The sequence below is a fragment of the Rana temporaria genome, chromosome 12 (assembly GCF_905171775.1).
Source record: "Rana temporaria chromosome 12, aRanTem1.1, whole genome shotgun sequence".
Classification (NCBI taxonomy): domain Eukaryota; kingdom Metazoa; phylum Chordata; class Amphibia; order Anura; family Ranidae; genus Rana; species Rana temporaria.
In genome coordinates this window covers 57,309,731-57,332,181 of record NC_053500.1, presented here as the reverse complement: position 1 = coordinate 57,332,181, position 22,451 = coordinate 57,309,731, and positions in this window count along the sequence as shown.

Below are 22,451 nucleotides of genomic sequence, written 5' to 3'. Positions count from 1 at the left end.
CGCCTAGTCATATTCACGTCTTACGTAAACTACGTAAAATACGTCGGCTTGAGTTCCCTGGTGCAGCCCTTTGCATGGATGCTGCTGAGTTACACCTCCTTTATGGGGCATACTTTACGCCGGACGTATGACTTTACGCGCACTGCGTCGGACGGACGTACGTTTGTGAATCGGCGTATCTCCCTCATTTGCATATGTGAATAGAAAATCAATGGGAGCGCCAAACACGTCCAGCGTAAATATGCGCCCACTCTACGCCGGCGTAGGCAAGTTACGTCGGTCGGATGAAGCCTATTTTCTGGCGTATCTTAGTTTTGTGGGCACGGCGCACAGATACGACGGTGCATATTTGCACTTACGCTGCATATTTCGAGATATGTCGGCGCAAGTGCTTTGTGAATCTGGGCCAGTGTCTGTGAATCCGGGCCTATGTGTTCTGTTTATGGGAGACTTAGTCCCCTATTGTACTTATCACTGTTTAGAAAGTGTAGACTCCCTGCAACCAAGTTCATCCTTTATGTAGAGTAAAAAACCTCTGGATTTCTAATAATTGCTTATGTAGTCTATACTTGAATGTATGTAATCTATATTTTCATGTACAATAAAACTTTTTCTGATGGAAAAAAAATTGTCAATATGTTCACTTACTTTTTCCTCCAGCACTGTGACTGACATTTTGCCTTAAACGGTAACTCCACTTTCATGGGGGGGAAACAATTGCAATTAAATAATATAGTGCATATAATTGCAACACTAATCATTTTGTAATTGAATGTTATTAAAAATTAACTGTCCTTTTCCATCTGCAGCCACTGTAATTTTCTGAGAATACATTGCAATATGGCTACCTGGAGTTTTCTGTACACGGAATGTGTACTGACCACTCCCCAGAAACATAATGTCCTGCTTGTGTGATTGGCTCACCAATTTTCCCAGAAGTCTGCCTAAGATACAAATCAAATTACAGGCATCCCTTGCAACAAAAATGACATTTTTTGAGAGATACTTTTAATAGGAACACATCTAAAGGGATGCAGGCCCAGCAGATTTCCTCATTAGTGCCCTGTAGCTCCACACCTGACAGTTAATTATGAAACCACTCCCATTAGACCCACTCAGAACAGAGGCACAGAGAAACACACATGGATTTCTTCAGAATAACAGAAGGTAGGAATCTGAAACAAAGTTTGTTACAATCCTTGCAATGTACATTGATCGCTTAGAGGGGAATGTTTTTTTTTTCTCAACAAAAGTGTAGTTACGTTTTAAGTTTCTAATTTACTTATATTTTAAACTTAATGGGTGGTTTTACAAGGTGAGGGATCACAAATTCTTTAGGTTCAATTACGTGTACTAAATGAAAGAACTTAATTAGGCTATACCATATGATTCAACTCCACCCTATCTCCTTGAAAGAAAGTGAAATGGAGACTCAAACTGGCTTCTCTAAGGTAGCAACACATTTTCTCTATCAAAAAGGCTGTACTCCTATTCTACCACTAGATGTCAATGTTGCATTAGGATTTTTTCTTGTTCTATGTCACAGCTTGGGAATATAAATATCTCATCTTTTCTTTGCATGAAGCATATAGAATTTAAAAATTTTAAAACCCCTCTGATACTTGGCATTTATAGATTCATTAAAATGTAATACAAGGATGTTTTGGAATAAAGCACTGAAGGAGATGTGCTGTTATTATGCCCTAACAAGTATCAGCTGATTACATTTAGTATGCAATGAAAACCAAAGAGGTGAAAGGTCACAAAATCTATTATGAAATCTCACATTTTGTGTCTACTATATGGAAGAGGTTGGAAGTACTCGTGTGGTTATTGTTTTTTTTGAACAATAACCATTCTTGTTAATTTAAAGGTGAACATGACTGCACCATAAGATATAACCACAGCAACACCACACGTTATTAAGCCAAAAATCCTCTTTAACCACTTTCTTACTGGGCACATATACCCCCTTCCTGCCCAGGCGAAATTTCAGTGCGACGTGGCTCCCAAACAAAATCGACGTCCTTTTTTTTTCCCACAAATAGAGCTTTCTTTTGGTGGTATTTGATCACCTCTGCGTTTTTTTTTTTTTTTGTGCTATAAACAAAAAAAGAGCGACAATTTAAAAAAAAATATATATATATTTTTAACTTTTTGCTATAATAAATATCACAATTTAAAAAAAAAAAATTCTCAGTTTAGGCCGATGCGTATATTTTTGGTAAAAAAAAAAAAAAAAAAAATGCAACAAGCGTATAGTGACTGGTTTGCGCAAAAGTTATAGCGCCTACAAAATAGGGGACATAATTATGATTTTTCTTTTACTGGTAATGGCGGCGATTTTTATTGGGACTGCGACATTATGGCGGACACATCAGACACGTTTGACACCTTTTTGGGACCATTCCCATTTATACAGCCATCGGTGCTATAAATATGCACTGATTACTGTATAAATGTGACTGGCAGGAAACGGGTTAACACTAGGGGGCGAGGAAGGGGTTAAATGTGTACCCTGGGAGTGATTCTTACTGTGGGGGAAGGGGACTGACTGGGGGTGGTGACCGATCTGTGTCCCTATGTACAAGGGACACAGCATCAGCCTCCTCTCCCTGACAGGATGTGGATCTCTGTGTTTACACACAGAGATCCACAGTCCTGCTCAGTTACTGGGCAATCGCGGGTGCCTGGCGGCATTCGCGGTCGCCGGGCACGTGCATCGTGTTCCCAGTAATGCTTGTGCGCCCCCTAGTGGCTGTGAAAGACAAGGACATCATATGACGTCCTGTCAGAACAATAGATCTATCGTGCCCCCGTCAATTGACGGCGGCCGTTAGTATAGTGGTTAAAGATTTAAAGAGGAAATATATTAGAGACCTTAGGATCATATTTTAACTTGCCTCACTTTGCTTATGATGAAGCATACAATGAAAAAGTTCCAAAAGGTACACAATGCAAATTAATATTAATATTCTTATATCAATTAATTAAAAGAAGTACATACATGTGTATAAATATATATACACTTCTCAAAAAAATTAAAGGAACAGAACACTTTTGAATCAGAACTCCTGGGATATTGATCTGGTCAGTTAAGTAGCAGGGGGAGAGGGGTGTATACAGAGGGGGTTGTTAATCAGTTTCAGCTGCTTTGCTGTTAATTGAAATTAACAACAGGTGCACTAGATGGGCAACAATGAGACGACATCCAAAACAGGAATGTTTTTTCAGGTGGAGGTGTCTGACATTTTTTTTCTCTACTCGTCTTTTGTGACTGTTTTTCACTAGTTTTGCATTTGGCTAGGGTCAGTGTCACTACTGGTAGCACGAGACGATACTTGGACCCTATAAAGGTTGCACAGGCAGTCCAACTCCTCCAGGATGGCACATCAATATGTGTCATTGCCAGAAGGTTTGCCGTGTCTCCCAGAACAGTCTCAAGAGCATGGAGGAGATTCCAGGAGACAGGCAGTTACTCTAGGAGAGCTGGACAGAGCCATAGAAGATCCTTAACCCATCAGCAGGACCGGTATCTGCTCCTTTGTGCAAGGAGGAACAGAATGAGCACTGCCAGAGCCCTACAAAATGACCTCCAGCAGGGCACTGGTGTGAATGTTTCTGACCAAAAAATCAGAAACAGACTTCATGGGGGTGGCCTGAGGGCCAGATGTGGAGTCCGATTGGCATTTTCCATTGAACACCAGAATTGGCAGGTCCGCCACTGGTGCCCTATGCTTTTCACAGATGAGAGCAGATTCACCCTGAGCATATGTGACAGACGCAAAAGGGTCTGGAGAAGCCGCGGAGAACTTTATGCTGCCTGTAACATCGTTCAGCATGACCGGTTTGGTGGTGGGTCATTGATGGTCTGGGGAGGTATATCCATGGAGGGACGCACAGACCTCTACAGGCTACACAATGGCACCCTGACTGCCATTAGGTATCGGGATAAAATCCTTGGACCCATTGTCAGACCCTACGCTGGTGCAGTGGGTCCTGGTTTCCTCCTGGTGCACAACAATATCCGGCCTCATGTGACGAGAGTCCATCCGGTGCCGCCAGGTTGCACCTCAGTCTGCTCAGGTGCTCAGTGATGCTCTGGTCCAGATCTGGGAGGAAATACCCGTCGTCTTATTAGGAGCATGCCCTGATGTTGTCAGGCATGCATACAGGCACTTGGGGGGCCATACAAACTACTGAGGACCATTTTGAGTTGTTGCAATGAAATTTCAGCAAAATTGACTAGCTTGCTGCATAATTTTTTCACTTTGATTTTCGGAGTGTCTTTGAATTCAGCCCTCTGTAGGTGGATAATTTTCATTTCAATCAAAGGATGTGCCATCCTTTCATTCCTAACACATTACCCAGTCCATATCAGTATAGATATCCAGCATGAGATTTTTGCCCGTTGAGATCTGATATGTTTTCAAAGTGTTCCTTTAATTTTTTTGAGCAGTGTATATATTCTGAAAAAAGCGGGTACACAGCCATACAGCATGTATTGAAGCTGCAATAGGGAAAGGATAGGAAAAGTAGGCAAACTTCATAGGAAAAGATTGTGGTTAGTCAGGATGCTGTACTTTAATTCTGACTTCTAGATCTTTAGGCAGCCCGGCGCTATGCTGTCCCTTTCTACAAGGGGTGGTATTTTGGGTTTTTTATTCTATATTTAGTTTATGTTTGTAGGGCCTTGTTTTAACCGTGGTGTGCTCAAAGCACAGCATTGCAATCTATTTATTCTTGAAGCTGCCTTTTGTTTTCAGCATGCTTCTGCAGAATTTGAAAAAAAGTGCTTTTTAATGTCACGTTAAATAGTTCAAGTTGGCCAAGATGGTCCAGTATAAACTGTATGAATTGTATAAACTGTGTAGTGATCACACTCAGAGGGGCAGTTGAGAATATGCCCGGGACTTCCTCACCTGTTCAGAGGCTGCCAGTCCCAGACACCAGTTTCAGGCACACCAACAAACACTGGCTCAGTTCAGGGGATGTATTTAAAAAAAAAAACAGTGCTTTAAACAAAAGAGAGGGATAAGGGATAAGGGTGTGGGATACTCTTAAGGTATAACAGTTATAGGAGGACGAATTCTTGAGCAAAATCCTCTAAGAGCAATCCTTATTAGAGGCAGAGGGCATAGCCAACTAATCTGAGGTTCGTTATGAGCTGTCCTAGCCCATGTACCTACCTCTGGCATTCACTCCCCTAAAGCAACAGCACACCTTGAGTACTCCTCTTATTGTCCAAGTATTAACCCTATGTGTTTGTGTCTGAGGGTTGCAGCTTCCATGCAACACTCTCCAGTGAGGGAGTAAAGGATCCTTCTGCAGACCAGCCACCACCAGCAAATATCCTTCAACTATTAATGGTACTTTAATACCATGCTTTAAATATTCAAACTTTCTTTAGGCCTTCAGCCAAGCACATGCTAAGGCCCAACTGCATCTTTGTTCAGTAATACATACTGACTGCCTCCAATGGTTAGTAGTCCCCTGTGAAAATTGCACCCTGTGCATAACGCACTGTACTTTGTGCCTAACACTCTCCTGCACTTTGTACTCTGTGTGCGATGCACTCCTGAACCCTACACCTTGTATGTAGCGCATCCCAGAATCCTGCACTCAGTATGTTGCGCACCCCAGAACCCTGCACTCTGTATGTAGCACTCTCATAAACCCTGCACTCTGTGCGCAATGTATTCCAGAACCCTGCACTCTGTGTGTAATGCTCTCCAGAACCCTGTGCAAAACACATTCCAGAACCATTAACTCTGTACCTAGCAACCTCCTGAATCCTACAGTCTGTACGTAACACACTCCAGGACCTTGCACCCTGTGCATAGTGCACTCCAGAACCTTGCCCCCTGTGCGTAACGCATTCCAGAACCCTGAACTCTGTAACTAGCGCTTTTCAAAACCCTGCTTTCTGTACCTAGCGCTCTCTTAAACCCTGCCCTCTGTGCATAATGCACTTAAGAACTCTACACTCTGTACCTAGCCCTCTCCTGAACCCTACAATCTGTACAGAACCATGCACCCTGTGAATAAAGCATTCCAGAACCCTGCACTCTGTGTCTAACGCACTCCAAAACCCTGCACCCAGTATAAAACACACAGAAGAAGAAGAGAAACAGGGAAATGTGTGTCCCCTGGGCATGTGCAACAGGGACTTGCGCAAAAATGAGTTAAAGGACCTGAAGCTTAGCAAGGTAAGTTAAGGGGCACTTAGCTACAAAGATACAAATAATTTATGGTATTGGGACCCTAATTTTATCCTGGAGTTCCTCTTTTGAATTATATCTAAATTTCTCTGCTCCTGGAATGTTAGGGGAATAGCTTTTAAACCGAATCTACACATAACAAACCTTTTTTTAGACCCTAATATTAGACTAACATTCTTTTTTTTACACCGTTGAATATGTTTTCATGAGGACTAAGCTACAGCCTCTGGATAATGAATCAAGCCACAGCATACTAAAGAGCTGAACTCACACAACATGGCTTATTTATTTAAAAAAATGTTGCCTTAACTTCTTGCCTGTGACCAAAACAGGAAGTGAGAGGCAATCTCTTCAAAGTGATGTAATCCTCACCAGGGTTACCAGAATTAGTGTCCTCATTAGAAGATTCCCCCCGCACTCGTGTATCTCCCTTCAATTACTGGTTTGTGATGCCCAACTCACTCGGATTGGATATGGTATGTCTCTGCCCCCCTTGATGGTTTCTGAACCCCGGAACTGACTCATCCCTCCCACACTGACATTTCCATGCAACCATAATCAACCTCTGGCTTCATGTCTACTTTCCGGAATTCCTTGACTTCTTGGTATATCCAGAGACCTGAGTTTAATCCCAGATTTCTCAAAGTTTGACTCTGGGTCTGTTGGTAATGGATAAACCACAGTGAGTGACTTTGGCAGCAGTCCTAATGCTGTGTTTTTTCTTTTTTCTCCTTTTTTTTAAATATATTTTTCCTTTTGTTTCAACGTGCATTCCCCTCCGGGTATGACTTTTTACAACCCCATGCACAATTGTACACTAAAACGTTTTTTCTCTTCCTAATGGCCTGAAGCGTCCGCCGCCGCTAGATTGACCCCACACTTGCGATCAAGGTCAACTGCTGCACCGTTTCTCGATGGTGTATCACCTGATCTTGTTGCAAGATAGGGACATATTTTGTCCTCTGTTTTTTCTTATTTTTATTGTTTGTGTGACAGGTTTCCCCTTGTCCCTATGTTTCTAATTTTCACCTGCATTTTTGATATAACAGTTGCCATTTTTTTTATATGCATGACACCTAATGGTCACGGTTTTTCTGATCTCCTATCGTTCAGAAGTATTCACACTACTCAATTTCTTTGTTGTTTTTTACTCAGGAAATGTGAAAGTCATACATATACTTTATTGTGTAGCGGATCTCTGGCTGTGTTACCGCTCACAGCAACCATGGTTGCGGATCGGAGATATGGTCAGAGACAGTTGGCCTTTACACACTTTATGCTAAATGTAATGTCTGATTTTACTCTGTTGATCCTATTATATTGTTAAATGTGTCTTAAAATAATCTCACACAACACCCAGGGCTTCACCTCACCCCACAAACGTAAAAAAAACATTCCAACACTATAAGGCCCCGTACACACCAGAGGATATGCGCTGGAAACGGTCCGCCGGACTGTTCCCAGCGGATAAATCCTCTGGCGGCTTTGGATCTGATGGCTGTACTCACCATCAGATCGAAATCCGCGCGAAATACATCCGCGGTGACGTGTCGAGCCGTCGCCGCGACGATGACGCGGCGACGTGCGCGACGCTGGAAGGTAATTACTTCCACGCATGCGTCGAATCATTATGACGCATGCGATGGAGGGGAGCGGACTGATCCGGTGAGTCTGTACAGACGACCGGATCAGTCCGCTGGACTGGATACCAGCGGATAAATTTCTTAGCATGCCAAGAAATTTTTATCCGCTGGAAATCTGTCGGCTGGAGAAATCTCCGCCGAAAAATGTCCGCTAGGCCGTACACACGACCGGATTTGTCTGCTGGAACTGATCCGCGGATCAATCCCAGCGGATAGATCCGGTCGTGTGTACGGGGCCTCAGAGACTTGGTGCAGACATTATCCTGCTTCAAGAAACCCATTTTGCTTCCTCCAACCATCCTAATTACTTTAGTAGATCCTACAATCAGGTCCATTATACAACCTTCACTAACAAAACTAGGGGAGTTGCGATATATATTCGCAACTCGATAATATTTCACATACACAACATCTTTAAGGACCCTGAAAGTCGTTTTATCATCCTGAAAGGTACTATAAATAACCGTGCGATTACAATCGCTTCGGTTTACGCCCCAAATTATTCCCAATCTACGTTCTTTACTAAATTCTTTGAGTCCCTGGACAGGTATCACTCCCCCCATATGGTGGTGGGTGGAGATTTCAACCTTGCTGCTCACCCTGCTCTGGACAGAAGCAGAGTCTCCCCTTCCTCCAAGGCCTTCTCCAAAACCATCAACCGCTATATCAATAAACTACAATTGATATATTCTTGGAGAGACCATAATACTGGCATTAAGGCCTATACCCACTACTCCCACCCCCACAATTGCTATGCCAGATTGGAATATATATTCTGTACCCCAATCCTATTGGCCAACTCCTCACAGGCACTGTGAAGGACTTTTTACCTATATGCTTCAGGTTAATCCTCCCTGCTTGTTTAAGGCTGTTAATGGTATTTGCCCTTCTGCAGCCAGTCCTGTTTCAAATGTTAATTGTTCTAGCCCTGTGTTTACTGGTTACTGTGATTAGATAAGTGGCTCAGGTTAATTATGCTGATTGCTTCATTGTGGTAATTATCTCTCTATATGCGGAGCCGAACCGGCTAGATACTGATTAGTTCAAAGAAATATCTTTATTTCAAGGGAGCTGTATTGAAGACCCCCCACTGTGTAAGGGGGGCGGAGATTTGTCATTGTAACAGTTGTAACCACATATAAGCTCTGTTTTTTACTATTAAAAGTCTGTGTTGTTCCAGCCTTAAGCCTTGCCTCATGTATGGATGCTTCTGTGATTTCTTTTATGGGAAGAAGGGACTGTTTGATGGGGATATCATACCAATACCGTCACAAATTGGTTGGCAGCAGCGGGATTTTCCCTTCTACTCTCCCTTACACCAGGATTCCAAGCAGACACTGGGAACAGTGAATGGAAGGCTGCTACACCCTGCTTAAAAGAAATACACTGAAAGAACTACTGGAAGTTCGTGGAAGGATTGCTAGCAACAAAACCAAGCGGGTCATCATAGCAGAATTAATGGAGCTAGACCAGGAGAACGTGATTGCAGCAACGCCAGCAGTACAAGAGATGGAGACACCAGTGATTCAGGAGGAGTCACCAACCAACAAGCTAATGAGAGAGAAGCTAGCGTGGTTCGGCCCGAACCCAACGCCGGATGTGGTGCTGAAAGTGATGGACCTGTTAGCGGAGGAGGCTAAACAAATAAGAGACAAACAAATAAGAGACGCAGAACTACAGGAGGCTAAACAAATAAGAGACGCAGAGCTACAGTTAAAACTGGCAGCAGTCCAACAAGCAGCCGCACATTCTCCAAACAGTGAGTACAGCACAGCAGACGCAAGGAAGATTCCGTTTAGCGCTTTTAAAGCTTTTGATGAAAAGGACTGTGAGATTGATAACTACCTGGCAGATTTTGAGCGACAATGTAACCTGCACCGAATAGCTAGAAGAGAGTGGGTTTCAATATTGTCAGGCAAACTGTCAGGCAAAGCTTCTGATGCTTTCCGGACCGTGCCAGATCAGGATATCCATAGCTACGCCAGGGTTAAAGAAGTGCTCCTGGCTCGTTATGCAGTAACCCCAGAGTCCCACAGACAGAAGTTCAGGGACTCACGCAAAACCACGGAAGACTCTTACGCGGAATGGGCATGCCAGTTGTCCCTGTCGGCCTCTAACTGGGTTAACAGCAGCCAGGCCACCACCGCAGAGGACATTTTGCAACTAATGCTCCTGGAGCAATTTTACAATCACATCCAGACGGATGTCAAAGATTGGGTGAGAGATCGCAGGCCCATGACTCTACCAGAGGCCGCGAAGTTGGCGGATGAATATGCGGATACTCGCAAGACAAACCAGGTCACACCACGGGTACAACCTCCACGACCAACGGCGCCCTCACACCCACCAGCCGCTAGATACCAACCGCCTAACAGATCGATGACATCGAGCCCTCGCTATCCACGCCAGGAGGACAACGAACAACGCTGCTTCCGGTGCAAACAGTTGGGTCACTTCAAGCAGAATTGCCCCCTGAATGACAACACCAGGTCAAATTGGTCTCAACCTGGGTACCGCCCACCAGCAGCAGCCCATTGTGTAGACTCGGCTTGGGATCCCCAGGAGCTGGGTCAGGAAGAACCATTGGGCACCCCTTACGAAGCCCTCATGGTACAATATGTTATTACGGACAACAGGGAACACCATTGTCAGCTGGTCATGGGCGACAGCCATGAGCCGGAGGGGCCTTGGTGGGAGCTGGGCAGAAAGAGGCACCGCCAGCTACCCTCCAAGAAGAAGAGGTCCTGGAAGTCATATAACCAGCGGACCTGGGAGGAGAAGAAGCGACTGGAGGAGATGGAATCGCAGCGGGCGCCCCAGATGCGGGCCGAGATGTTCGCCAAGGGCCCACCGGTGGCCCCTTACACCACCACCCAGTTCCTGATGATGAAGGACCACGTGGAAAGCCTGCAGGACATGAGCAAGCAGGATCTGATCCGTGAGTACATAGAGCTGGAGGAGTGCATAAGCCGCATGGAGGAGGAGAACAACCACCTGAGGTCACAGCGGGCTGACCCCCCCAGGCTCCATGAACTGGAGATGGAGCTGGAGAAGCTCAAAGAGGAGAACCGGCGGCTGCGGAGGGAGCAGGGGGTGGCTGACCTTATGGGGCTCTGAGTCCCCTTCCCCCCCCCGGTCTCTGAGCACCAGTGCTACAGCATTTCAACAAATATAACTTTTCCTTTTTATGAATCTCCTGTGATTGTCACTTCAGAGCCATAACCTGCCCCTCCCATGGCGGGACACCTAGACGGCGGCGCACAGACCCATTCGCCGTCTTCACACTGACTTCTGGTGACTCTGCAGATCGCACAAAGACTTGGGGACTGACCGGCGTGTGATCTGACGACCCGGTGACATACCTAAGTCGGAAGCAGTTGCCAAGGGAGGTCAGTCACGCCAAACGGAGTTAACCTCGGACTAAAAGCTCTGAACCCGTCAACCCTACTGGACCAGGGAAGGTCCAACCGGGTTTGCCGGAGCAGGGAGAAAAAGGGGGGCCATTGTGAAGGACTTTTTACCTATATGCTTCAGGTTAATCCTCCCTGCTTGTTTAAGGCTGTTAATGGTATTTGCCCTTCTGCAGCCAGTCCTGTTTCAAATGTTAATTGTTCTAGCCCTGTGTTTACTGGTTACTGTGATTAGATAAGTGGCTCAGGTTAATTATGCTGATTGCTTCATTGTGGTAATTATCTCTCTATATGCGGAGCCGAACCGGCTAGATACTGATTAGTTCAAAGAAATATCTTTATTTCAAGGGAGCTGTATTGAAGACCCCCCACTGTGTAAGGGGGGGGCAGAGATTTGTCATTGTAACAGTTGTAACCACATATAAGCTCTGTTTTTTACTATTAAAAGTCTGTGTTGTTCCAGCCTTAAGCCTTGCCTCATGTATGGATGCTTCTGTGATTTATTTTATGGGAAGAAGGGACTGTTTGACGGGGATATCATACCAATACCGTCACATTCACATATCCACCCATACCCCTGGTCGGACTTCTTACATTGGCCTCTCCCCTTTACCATACAACTGGCGCCTCAATGACTCCCTCCTGACAGACCCCATAAACAAAAGTGCTATCTCCACTCATAAAGAAAACTACTTTTTGGAGAACACAAATAATGACACCACCCCTACATCTCTCTGGGTGGCCCATAAGTCGGGCCTACGGGGTCACATCATTAATTTGGCAGCAACTAAGAATAGGGAGAGATTGGCTGAAATCAAACGTCTCACCAATGACTTACATCATCTTTATAACAAACTACAGCATTTCCCCACTCAAGATATCACTCAAGAGATTCAGGACAAACGCCAAGCTCTAGACCTCATTCTGTCGGCCAACACAGAGAGATCTCTCAGGTTCTCTAGAGCTAAGTTCTTGCTTCACTGTAATTCCCCCTCGGCAATGTTTGCCAGGAAGCTGAATCAGGATAGCAAACCCACCCATATTTACAAACTCAGGGATAATGGCGGCAACTTAATAACACACACTCAGGAAGTACTGAAGATTTTCACTTCTTTCTATAAAGACCTTATGTCCTGCCCCATAGACCAGCCAAGAGCATCCTCCAAATCCTGGCTGGATGGCCTTCAACTTTCTTCTCTAGACCAACAACATATTGACTCCCTTAATTCCCCCTGTACAGTTGATGAAATTTCCCAAATCATTAAATCCCTTAAAACCTCTACTGCCCCTGGCCCAGATGGTTACACATCCTCCTACTATAAAAATTGTGCCCCCCTCCTGGCCCCGAACCTCATGACACTATTAAATCATATATTAGAAGTTAATTTCCCGGAAGAAATGCTTCTAGCTAATCTCTCCTTGATCCCCAAACCTAAGAAGGATCACACTCTTCCCCAAAATTTCCGCCCCATATCGGTTTTGAATAATGACCTCAAGATCTTTGGTAGGATCCTTTGGTAGACTCGCAAAAGTTATATCTCCCCTAATTCACATTGATCAGTCTGGTTTTATACCAGGCAGGCAAATTACGGATAACATTAGGCTGGTTACCAATATTATTCAAGATGCCAAACTACACTCGCGTCAGGCCTGCCTTCTCAGCCTGGACATCCACAAGGCGTTTGACAGCGTCAGCTGGGCCTATTTAAACAACCTTTTACCCAGGTTTGGGATCTCAGGTAAATTTCTACAGGGTTTTAATGCTCTTTATCAATCTCCTCAGACTCGCATTAGTATTCCCGGTAACAACTCTGAGTTTTTCCCTTTGGGTAGGGGAACAAGACAGGGATGTCCATTATCCCCACTCCTATTTGCACTGGCCATTGAACCCCTAGCGCATGCCATTAGAAACAACTCTGATATTAAGGGGTATAATAAGGATCAGCTTGAATTTAAAGTTAGTCTATATGCAGATTACGCACTGGTTTTTCTTACAGAACCCCCCACATCTATCCCCGTCCTTCTTAAGGAACTTGACATTTTTCACAATATTTCTGGCCTTAAAATTAATTTGAATAAGTGTTCGGCCCTACCTTATACCCTACACCTAAATATGCAAAATCTACCCCAGACCAACTTCCCTTTTGTTTGGAACACACATTCCATTAAAGCCTCTGATGAAGTCACGTGTCGTGACGTAACGCATAAGGTACAAGCTAGACGTGACTGGAAGTGACGCGGAACCCCGTTCGTTCAAACGGAAGTTTTGTATTTGGAGTTTTTTTATTTGAATGCTTGTAATCATATTTTAGTCTATAATAAATCTCTTGGATGTTTTGATATACTTCACGATGGAAGTCCCTTTCCTTTTGCTCTCTTCTTTGTGTCATCATATCTGCATTCCTTGGTGAGTCTCCATATTTCCGAAGACCAGCACTACGCATCCAGCTGAGAGGACGTTGCAGCTTCCACATACTTGATTTGAGGATCTATTCAAAGAGATTGTCCCACATGAGGGGGGTAAGCGTTCTGTGAGCCCAGCGTTTGTGAATACTCATCTTTATCATCTTTTTTTCTCCATTGACGGTGTTTATGGATGGAACTTCTTTATTTATGTCATATTGGACACTTTGTTTTTGAATCAGCTTTAGTTTCACTTTTGCGAGTTGGGTTATTGTATAGGCTCTAGCGTTTGGACATATTAGTTAAGTGGCGTTTTTCCACATTCACTCAGCAATTGATTGCCATCGTTTATATGGTTTATTTGTTTGCACATTTTTTCAGTTTTACTGACATTTATTATTCAGTGCATTTATTGCGCTCATCACCTTCTTATTCATTCCATTAAATACTTGGGAGTCAAAATTACTTCCTCACATAATTGTTTATACAAGGGCAATTACCTCCCCCTTTTTACCCACATTAGCTCACTTCTTAACACTTGGTCCTCATACCACATCTCTTTCCTTGGCAGGATCTGTGCAATTAAAATGAACATAATTCCCAAACTTCTATACTACTTCCGCACCCTCCCCGTCAATGTCTCGAAATCCAAATTAGAATCTCTTCAAAGGATCATCAACAAATTCATCTGGGCAGATAAAAAGCCTAGATACAGTTACACCCTTCTACATAGGCCACAATTCAGGGGCGGGTTTGGGCCTCCCTAGCCTATGGAAATATTTTCTTGCCGCTGGGCTCTCCCAATTGTCCCAATGGTTCTCTCCCTCTCAGGATATTCCCTGAAAGAAATTTGAATCCACATCAGTTTGTCCACTACATCTTCAGGGCATATTGTGGTCCAACTATACCCTATACCATAATCTCCTTAAGCAAAATATTATAGTGGCCCACCTTTTCCAACTCTGGCTCAAGGTAAAAGATACTTTTCTACTGTCCTCGCCCATCTCACCACTCACTTCATTCCTAGGTGACCCCAGGTTTAATTTAGCCTATAATAATAGATCCCTATTTTCCTCTTGGATAAACAATGACCTCACCACCCTAACCTCATTACAATCTAAATGGAAATTCAAACCCTTTACATTACTGCAAAGGGAATATAATCTCCCATCTTCTGAACATGAACGTCATTTACTAATTAGATCCTTTTTCTCCAAACACTTCTCACTATCCAGTCAATCTACCAACACAGTATTTGAGAAGATCTGCCTGACCTCATCTAGAGACAAAGGAATGATATCTCGTATATACCACTATCTCAGTAACCTCACCATACAAGACAAATCCAACCCGATGCTACAATGGAAAGAGGATCTTGGATACTCAGTCCCACCAGATACTTGGAACTCTATGTCAGAGAACCTTCGCAAGTGTAATAGAGCCATTTCATTTAGAGAAACCCCAATGAAACGTTTCTCCAGGTGTTATCTCACCCCTTCCAAAATAATTTTTTTCTATCCCTCTGTATCTCCCAACTGTTTCAGAGGTTGGCCTGATGAGGGCACCCTATTACACACATTTTGGAGCTGCCCACATCTTGACCAGATCTGGGACACAGCGACTGATAGATTTGAGAGATCCTCAAAACACAAATTTACTCTCACCCCTCAGATATGAATTCTATACGCTAAGATACCAGATATCCCTCCCCTTGCACTAGATTATTTCATTCCCTTTGCAGCTCCATCCAATGGATGATAGCACTCAATTGGAGATCTAATACTATACTATGGTCACAGGTATTGGATAGAATGAAGATGCTAAAGATACCAGAGAGAATCTACCATACCCTTAACCCCCCTGGCGGTATTCCCGAGTCTGACTCGGGGTGAGATTTTTTGGCTACGATCGGTAACCCAGAGTCAGACTCGGGCTCGCCTCGCTGAATCCACAGGCTTGGTTTACTTACCTTGTCCCTGGATCCAGCGATGCCACCGCGCTGTGTGAGCAAGCGGGACCTTGCTCGATTCACACAGTACCTCTGTGTGCCGCCGATCTCCATTCCCTACGACGTTACGACGCACAGGGGCAGAGAACGGCGCCAAATTCAAAAAGGTAAACAAACACCTTACATACAGTATACTGTAATCTTATAGATTACAGCACTGTATGTAAAAAATACACCCCCCTTGTCCCTAGTGGACTGCCCAGTGCCCTGCATGTTCTTTTATATAATACAAAAAAATCTTTCTGCCTGCAAACTGTAGATTGTCCAAAAGTGTCCCTTTATGGTTTTAGAGCAGCTAAAAAACAGCGACAATAAGATTATAATCACTTGCAGAATTGTGCGATAGCGATTTGTGGGGAACTTCGTCATAAAAAAAGTGAGTTATTCCTAAGAATTACAGGCCTACAGTATAACGCCAAATTTTTTTTGCAAATAATTGTACCGCTTTCAGCACCTTTTTTCTGAAATAATCATACCGCCAGGGAGGTTAATGACAGCCTCCATCTATTTGACCTCAAGTGGTCATACTGGAACCTCACGCAATAATCCTGCTACCTTTCCACACATCATTCCTCAGTCTGCTTCTCCTTAGCCATCCTACCTCTGTTTCATTAGAGGCTTCATTTCATATTCTCCTTCCTCACACTCTGCTCTATTTTGATTCACACTGTTATTTCGCTCCATGATGTATGACGTGTTCTATATTATCCCGTTTACGTATTATTGAAGATATTGTCATTCTCTGTATGCATTCGTTTTTTAATATCTACAATAAACTTTTGTAAACAAAAAAAGAAGATTCCCCCCGCTTTTACTGTTCTGGTGTCAACCCGAAATTTTAGATTTTTTTTTACTTGAACTTCTATTGATAGCATTAAACAGGACACATTGAGATGCTGAATCTCCCTAACAGGGGCATAGGCAGCAATAAAAAACCGACAGGTGTTCTAATCCCTCTCCACTCTGTCCAAAACTAAGGAAAAAGTTCTAACTTTAGTTACACTTTAGGCTGGGTTCACACTTGTGCGATGTGGGAACCCTGAGAATCCCTGCATCACACCCAACATGCATGGCAGTTCACACTGCCATATGCGAACTGCTGGGGAGTGTCAATACATTGTTAATGACAACCCAATTTCAGCTTGCATATTGCACTGCGAACTGTCAGTCGATTCTGGTGCGGACCAAAAAAGGGTCCTGTGCAGTGGCGGCCCGTCCATAGGGGGTGCCCGGGTATCACCACCCCCCCCCCCTCCTGTAGTCATAAAAAAACGGGCCCTTTAAGGCTTTTAAAAATTAGTTCTGCAGCAGCGCCGCGCAAATAACATACACTCATGCATTGCATGAGTGTATGTTATTGTGGCCAGCCTAGTCAGATAACTGGACATTGGGCGCCGGTTATCTGAATAAGGACAGCTGGTTCGCTGTGCGGAAGTGCCTATCAGAGCCAGCGGCTCTGATAGGCTTTCCTAGTACAGCCCTTCAGCTCCCGGATGTCTTATCCTCGGAACGTAGGGGGCTACGTCCCTTGGATAAGACTGATGGCCGTCTCAGCCAATTAGGTTCACTGATTCTGGTTATCAGTAACCTGATTGGCTGAAACGTCATCGAGGGCGGCAGAAGACATTGAGGGACCGTGGAAGGAGGATGGCGAACCCCAGAAAGGTAAGTCCTGGGCGGGGGGGGGGGGGGATCTGACTGGCAGGCGCTTTATGACCCTCTTTTTATAATAAAGTGGACTGGCTTACCAAAATCCCCCTAACTGTCCATTCTAAGCCCGCTGGCCATAGTTGAATAGCCATGAAGTGTAATGTAGTTTAATAAATGTCTCCCGGGTCAATCTGCTCATAAATTTTGAGAGACACAAATCTCAAACCCATGGTAGCATGGTAACAGCTAAAACCTCATGCCTGTTCTATAAATACCCTTTTAGGCAATTGTGAGTGGCAGCATTTTACAGGGCACAGTGAGGACAATTGATGTGGGGACAATTGATGTGGGCACAGTGGGGACAATTGATGTGGGCACAGTGGGGGACAATTGATGTGGGCACAGTGGCTACAATTGATGTGGGCACAGTGGGGACAATTGATGTGGGCACAGTGGGGACAATTGATGTGGGCACAGTGGGGACAATTGATGTGGGCACAGTGGGGACAATAGATGTGGGCACAGTGGGGGACAATTGATGTGGGCACAGTGGCTACAATTGATGTGGGCACAGTGGGGACAATTGATGTGGGCACAGTGGGGACAATTGATGTGGGCACAGTGGGGACAATTGATGTGGGCACAGTGGGGACAATTGATGTGGTCACAGTGGGGACAATTGATGTGGGCACAGTGGCGACAATTGATGTGGGCACAGTGGAGACAATTGATGTGGGCACAGTGGTAACAATTGATGGCATGGCACAGTGGCTGCGTTTGATGGCACAGTGGCTGCGTTCGGCATGGCACAGTGGTGACAATTGATAGGCACAGTGGTGACAATTGATGGGCACAGTGGTGACGATTGATGGCACAGTGGCTGCGTTTGATGGCACAGTGGCTGCGTTTGATGGCACAGTGGCTGCGTTTGGCATGGCACAGTGGCGACAATTGATGGCACAGTGGCGACAATTGATGGCATAGCACTGTGGCGACAATTGATGGCATGGCACAGTGGCTGCATTTGATGGGCACAGTGGCTGCCTTTGATGGGCACAGTGGCTGCCTTTGATAGGCACAGTGAGGCTGCAATTGTCTTTTTTTTTTTTTTTTTTTTGCGCCCCCCAAAAATTTTGAGCACCAGCCGCCACTGGTCCTGTGCGAGTTTAGTCCGAATGCGATGCAATTTCAGCCATACTATCTGTATGGCTGAAATCGCATTGCACGGACATCTCATGTGATTTGCACTGCAGTGCGGTGTGAATCACATGCGATATCGCACTAGTGTGAACCAGCCCTTAAAGTCCAAGTTTACAAGAGCTCTTTCTAAGGCTGGGTTCACGCTGGGGAACGCAGTGGCTCACAGCAGGAGTCCGGGGGTCTTCTTTCACTGTTTTCAGGTTCGATTTCAGCCTGAATTTGGCCTGAATTCAGGCCTGAAATGGTTTAAGCCTAGGTTCACATTGGAGCAATTTGTCATGCGATTTGAGAGATCAAATCGTATGACAAGTCGCAGCCTATTGGCGGCAATGGCACTGTTCCAATCGGTGCGACACTGATTTTGCGGCGCCGCACCGATTTGCAAAAGTAGTTCCTGCACTACTTTTGCCGATTTCAGGTGCGATTTCTATAGACATCTGTGTATGAAGCCACACAAATGTCTATCAAGTAGCACCTGAAATCGCGCTGACCTTGCTACTTTGAAATCGCGCTACTTCAAGTAAAGTAGCACGATTTCAAAGTAGCATCAGTGTGAACCAGGGCTGAAAGATGCACAGCGCTCCTGTGCAATTTGCACAGGAGCCGTTGCGGAGATATGTGAACCGGCTCTATAGAGAACCGGTCACAATCTCCTGCTATGCCAATTGGATGCAGAGAAACCCACATGCAATTCGCAATAGTGTGAACCCAGCCTTAGAAATAATAATAGAGACACGTGGGAAAAAACACATCTTTGGAAGCTAAAGCGGGGTCCTGGAGGTCAAGGCTGAAGTTCCAGAATTCAAAGCGTCACTACAGAAGAGTGATTTATAAAGCCAATATTCAGGATGTTTGAAAATAAAACTTGCAGGAATTCTCAGAATTAGGAAAATTCTTGCAGTCACTAGAGAACCAGTTAGGCAAAATTGGCTTATGTGGATGCAGCTTGGTGAACTGCATAGGGTCCAATAGGAACTGCATATTTGTGGTTTATGACTTTAGCTTAAGGTTTTTCTACAGTCTGAGTTAAGGCCTCATCTGTTTTGTCAAGCTTTTCATAATGGTTCATGGTCGATTGTTATAATGTAAGGATTGTATTAAGAGTAAGGATGTATTAAGAGAGGTATGGACTCCAGAGACAGAGATATAATTTTGCCCCTGTACAAATCATTAGTAAGACCTCATCTGGAATATGCAGTTCAGTTTTGGGCCCCAGTTCTCAGAAAGGATATCGGGGAACTGGAGAAAGTGCAGAGAAGGGCAACCAAACTGATAAGAGGCATGGAGGAGCTCAGCTATGAGGAAAGATTAGAGGAACTGAACTTATTCACTCTGGAGAAGAGGAGAATAAGGGGGGATATGATCAACATGTACAAATATATAAGAGGTCCATACAGTGAACTTGGTGTTGAGTTATTCACTTTACGGTCAACACTGAGGACAAGGGGGCACTCTTTACGTCTAGAGGAAAAGAGATTTCACCTCCAAATACCGAAAGGTTTTTTCACAGTAAGAGCTGTGAAAATGTGGAACAGACTCCCTCCAGAGGTGGTTCGGGCCAGCTCAGTAGATTGCTTCAAGAAAGGCCTGGATACTTTCCTAAATGTACAGAATATAACTGAGTACTAAGATTTATAGGTAAAGTTGATCCAGGGTAAATCCGATTGCCTCTCGGAGGATCAGGAAGGAATTTTTTCCCCTGCTGTAGCAAATTGGATCATGCTCTGCTGGTTTTTTTTTTGCCTTCCTCTGGATCAACTGTGGGTATGGAGTTGGGTGTATAGGATTGTACTGTGTTTTTTATTTTGTTTTTTTGTTTTTTGTGGTTGAACTGGATGGACTTGTGTCTTTTTTCAACCTGACTAACTATGTAACTATGTAACTATGTAACAAACCCACATACGTGATCCATTCAGTGCCATGGCAAATTGACCTTAGTCATGTGTAATATAAAAAGGTATTAGGATACACTAATAATATTATATGATAATATATGATAATATATGATATATGATAATATTTAGTCCTTTTGTCTACTACAAGAATCCACAATCGCAAGAGGACAACGATGACACTCCTTGATTTCTCTCTCTGATCTTATATATCTCATTTAAGCCTATAGGGTTTGGATCCAGACTATTTACTTCTAACCCGCAAATGTCCAACTTATAATGAGCAACTAATCACTTGCCTGAATAGCTAGTTCAACTTCTACACCCAAGGAAAATAGTTGCAGGTTGACCCCCCCCCCCCCTGTTCTATTCCTTCCTAGTTTTCCCCTCATAACTTAGTATTCTTTAACCACTTAAGGACCACCTAACGCCGATATACGTCGGTAGAATGGCACGGCTGGGCACAGGCACATACAGGTACGTCGCCGCCGGTGTCCCGCGATCGGTCACAGGAGCTGAAGAACGGGGAGAGGTGTGTCCCTTTTTTTCACTGTGGCAATGTCAGTAATCATCTGTTCCCTGATATAGGGAACGACGATCACTGATGTCACACGTCCAGCCCCATCCCCCTACAGTTAGAAACACACATGAGGTCACACGTAACCCCTACAGCGCCCCCTAGTGGTTAACTCCTAAACTGCAATTGTAATTTTCACAGTAATCAGTGCATTTTTATAGCACTTTTCGCTGTGAAAATGACAATGGTCCCAAAAATGTGTAAAAATTGTCCGATGTGTCCGGCATAATGCCACAGTCATGAAAAAAATCACTGATCGCCGCCTACAGTTAGTAGTAAAAAAAATTATTAATAAAAATGCCATAAAACTATCCCCTATTTTGTAAACGCTATAAATTTTGCGCAAACCAATCGATAAACGCTTATTGCGATTTTTTTAACCAAAAATAGGTAGAAGAATATGTATCGGCCTAAACTGAGAAAAAATAATGTTTTTTTATATCTTTTTTTAGGTATATTTATTATAAATGTGAAAAAAGGGAAAAAAAGTGCGCTTACCAATAAATTAAATACAATAGTGAACCAGCTGCTAACTCAAAAATGTTATACTAACATAAAATTTTATATAAAAAATGTGGAGTAGCGCTTAGAAAATAATAGTTGAAGGCCTCCGGTTGACAAAAGGCTGATGTGAAATGTCAATCAAGATATTAAAGTGTATGTGATCAAAGTCAATTAATCAAATAATCAATAGTCCAAGTGAAAGGAAAAAACAGGAAAAAACAGGAGCGTGACGCCCCGGGCGGTGAATAAGATCTGGCTCCAATATGGATAAAATGCAACTTGCTGACCCTTACCACAAACGAAGGTCCCAACGGACCTAGTCAGGCTGGAATCGCTGAGTGTATTGAAGAAAAGGACTAGTCAGTGTAGAAGGTCCCTCCCGAGGTCATAAATCCATAATAAAGCAACCAGAAAAAAAAGAAAACTCATATAGTGTAAATCTGTGTTAAAAATATACACCTAAGTGTATCACCCTGTGACTGGCAACAGACAGTGTGAACGTAAAACCACCACCAGTATACACACTGACCCTTACCAGAGCATAGGATCCATCAGGATCAGTCAAAGCATAGGGAACATACACAGTGAGCAGCAATGGAGTATCTCGGCCGATGTTGGAGCAGAAGATGCAGTAAATCCAAAATATAAGGGGAGGAAAGAGAACTCACATGGCGTGATATCGTACAGATATTTATTAAAAGAAATAGTATCACTTACAGTTGGGTACAGAAATGTCAGCAGAGAGAAAAAGCCGGCCGGCGTAACAAAACAAATCCTCAGTTTGCGGTGACGTCAGCACGTCGCCTCCCAAAGTGCTGACGTCACCGCAAACTGAGGATTTGTTTTGTTACGCCGGCCGGCTTTTTCTCTCTGCTGACATTTCTGTACCCAACTGCAAGTGATACTATTTCTTTTAATAAATATCTGTACGATATCACGCCAT